Source organism: Camellia sinensis, chromosome 10 (assembly GCF_055761805.1).
Source record: "Camellia sinensis isolate YWXY chromosome 10, ASM5576180v1, whole genome shotgun sequence".
NCBI lineage: Eukaryota > Viridiplantae > Streptophyta > Magnoliopsida > Ericales > Theaceae > Camellia > Camellia sinensis.
Genome location: NC_138970.1, coordinates 55,862,583 through 55,866,172, shown reverse-complemented (window position 1 = coordinate 55,866,172; position 3,590 = coordinate 55,862,583). Strand labels below are relative to the sequence as shown.

The 3,590-nt window shown below is 40.8% G+C and overlaps 1 long non-coding RNA gene across 1 annotated transcript; it reads left to right on the top strand.

The window, feature by feature from the left end:
* The first annotated feature begins 395 nt into the window (after positions 1–395).
* LOC145801633 (uncharacterized) lies at positions 396–2,813 on the top strand. The gene is made up of 3 exons (XR_014343254.1): positions 396–532; positions 621–704; positions 2,618–2,813. It is a non-coding gene; the product is annotated as an uncharacterized LOC145801633 (long non-coding RNA).
* The last annotated feature ends 777 nt before the right edge of the window (positions 2,814–3,590 follow it).

The following is a 3,590-nucleotide window of genomic DNA, read 5'->3' as shown; positions in this document are numbered from 1 at the left end:
ACTCAATATTTTATTATATTCCATTGAATTTTGAACCAAATTTTGTTTTTATATAAAAATTCAATTTACACAGCAAACACCTTGAAGAACTTAAGGTCAAAATGCCTCGTGTTGACGATCATCAGCTTCGGCGTGAACATTTTGAAACTTTTCACATTTGGTTCAAGGAACATGTATGTATTTAAATCTACAGATTCTATTTACCTAAGTCGAACTATATTTTAAATTTTACAATTTTTATTATTTAAAATAGGTTCAAACTTTGCGAAGGACTAGTGATGTCACATTTTCTGAAGAGATTACTGTATTGGCAAATGGTCCTCATAACCTGGCAAGGAGGTTCAACGGGTATATAATGAATGGGTTTCGGTATCGAGTAAAGGCCATGGATGACCGTGCGGAGCTAAGGGATGAGTTGAGGGAGGAGCTGAGGGAGGAGATGAGAGCAGAGTTCTCTACACATTTACAGCAGCTGAGAGCTGAGATGATGGCGTTTGTGTCACAGGGGGCAAGTGTGGATCCTAACAGACAGGTTCGATATAAATTAAATTGTTTGATAGTTAAATTGTCACACAACATTATGTATAAAAGATTAACACATTATGCGTTGACTATCATAGGCTCCTGATGCATCGAGTGGCCACCGGGCATTTAGGGAATCTGCAGAAGACGAGAATCCATATACACCACCACCAGAAGATCAGGTATAAAATGTAACTTTACATTCTAAGCTAAAATGAATTCGAAGTGTTAACGTCCCAAAATCACCAAAAGGGGTCGGTTTAGCACGGAACTTGGCACACACGACCGCCTAGGCATGAGAGACTTGAGGGAGAAGACGGAACTCCAATCGGGTTTCCGGTTTGGGAGTTAGAGAGGAATTTCACTCTAGGCAAACTAGTTCTTTAAGAAACTAGATTTCGAGGTGTTAACATCCCAAAATCACCAAAAGGGGTCGGATTGGCACGGAACTTGGCACACACGACCGCCTAGGCACGAGAGACTTGTGGGAGAAGACGGGACTCCAATTGGTTTCCCGGTTTGGGAGTTAGAGCCATATTTCGGTTTAGGCAAACTAGTTCTTTAAGAAATTTAAATTCGAGGTGTTGACACCCCAAAATCACCAAATGGGGTCGGATTGGCACGAAACTTGGCACACACGACCGCCTAGGCACGAGAGACTTGTGGGAGAAGACGGGACTCGAATCGGGTTCCCGGTTTGGGAGTTAGAGCCATATTTCGGTTTAGGCAAATTAGTTCCTTAAGAAACTTAAATTCGAGCTGTTGACACTCCAAAATCACCAAATGGGGTCGGATTGGCACGAAACTTGGCACACACGACCGCCTAGGCACGAGAGACTTGTGGGTGAAGACGGGACTCCAATCGGGTTCCCGGATTAGGAATTAGAGACGGATTTCACTCTAGGCAAACTAATTCCTTAAGAAACTTGAATTCGAAGTGTTAACGTTCCAAAATCACCAAACGGGGTCGGACTGGCACGGAACTTGGCACACACGACCGCCTAGGCACGAGAGACTTGTGGGAAAAGACGGGACTCCAATCGGTTTCCCGGTTTGGGAGTTACAGTCATATTTCGGTTTAGGCAAACTAGTTCCTTAAGAAACTTAAATTCGAGGTGTTGGCACCCCAAAATCACCAAATGGGATCGGATTGGCACGAAACTTGGCACACACGACCCCCTAGGCACGAGAGACTTGTGGGAGAAGACGGGACTCAAATCGGTTTCTCGGTTTGGGAGTTAGAGCCATATTTCGGTTTAGGCAAACTAGTTCTTTAAGAAACTTAAATTCGAGGTGTTGACACCCCAAAATTACCAAATGGGGTCGGATTAGCACGAAACTTGGCACACACAACCGCCTAGGCACGAGAGACTTGTGGGAGAAGACGGGACTCCAATCGGTTTCCCGGTTTGGGAGTTAGAGCCATATTTCGGTTTAGGCAAACTAGTTCTTTAAGAAACTTAAATTCGAGGTGTTGACACCCCAAAATTACCAAATGGGGTCGGATTAGCACGAAACTTGGCACACACAACCGCCTAGGCACGAGAGACTTGTGGGAGAAGACGGGACTCCAATCGGTTTCCCGGTTTGGGAGTTAGAGCCATATTTCAGTTTAGGCAAACTAGTTCTTTAAGAAACTTAAATTCGAGGTGTTGATACTCCAAAATCACCAAATGGGGTCGGATTAGCACGAAACTTGGCACACACGACCGCCTAGGCACGAGAGACTTGTGGGAGAAGACGGGACTCCAATCGGTTTCCCGGTTTGGGAGTTAGAGCCATATTTCGGTTTAGGCAAATTAGTTCCTTAAGAAACTTAAATTCGAGATGTTGACGCTCCAAAATCACCAAAAGGGGTCGGTTTAGCACGAAACTTAGCACACATGATCGCCTAGGCACGAGAGAGTTGTGGGAGAAGATGAGACTCGAATCGGGTTTCTGGTTTGGGAGTTAGGGTCGGATTTCTATCTAGCCAAAATTATTTACTTAACTATCTTTGTAATTATATAATAAATAATTTTTTATGTTTTTTTTTTAATTAAAATATTAATACATAATTATATTGTCACTAATTATTTTTATTTTTTATTTTCAGATATTTCCTGAGTAGCAGTTTGCTTCTTGTGGAATGCAGCTGTGTGAAGATTGCGACGGACTTTTGTTTATGAAGAAAACTTTTATTTTTGATTTACATTATTTAGATTTGTGAACAACATTATGTATGTATTTTGTAAAATTATGTGGTTGGATAATTTTGATGATGTGTTGTTATGAATGGAAGAGTACTTTAATTAAGGATGAATTTTATTTATATACAGGAATTTTTATATTATTATATAGTTATCGATTTTTTTTAGTTATTTTTATTTAATACAGGTAATTTGCATATTTTTAATAATTTTAAAATTGCATTTTTTGTTAGAAACAGGTTTTTGCGACGGTAGCATAGCCGTCGCCAATGATATTGGCCATATGAACAAAGGCCTTTAGCGACGGTACTATCACCGTCGCAAATAATATTTTAAGAGACGGCTTACTTTTCTGTCGCAAATAATAGTATTAACGACGGTAATAAACCCGTCGCAAATAACCATTTTTAGCGACGGTATTTTATACCGTCTCAATAAACCCTTTTGCGACGGTATTTTCCCGTCGCAAATAACCATATTAGCGACGGTATTTTACTGCCGTCTCAAAAACTTCAGATTTTTACACCTTTACTGCGACAGCATTTTGCCGTCGCTAAAAGGCATCTTTGCCGTCGCCAATGTTTTTGCGACGGCGGTTACCGTCGCTAAAGACCTTTAGCTACCCCGTCTTTTGCGACCCCCCTACTACCGTCGCTAAAGGCAATTTACCGTCGCAAAAAAGCATTTGAGACGGCTTCTTTGGTATTGGCGACGGTATTTTACCGTCGCAAAAAAACGAATTTTTTGTAGTGTTCTCTTTCTAAGAGTTTTATTCTATCCAATTCATATTCTTTTTTACTACTCCATTAGGTCTTATTTGAAGTAAGAAGATCAAAACACCCTTAATCACTTATGCCCTTATTAATGTTGATATTTAAT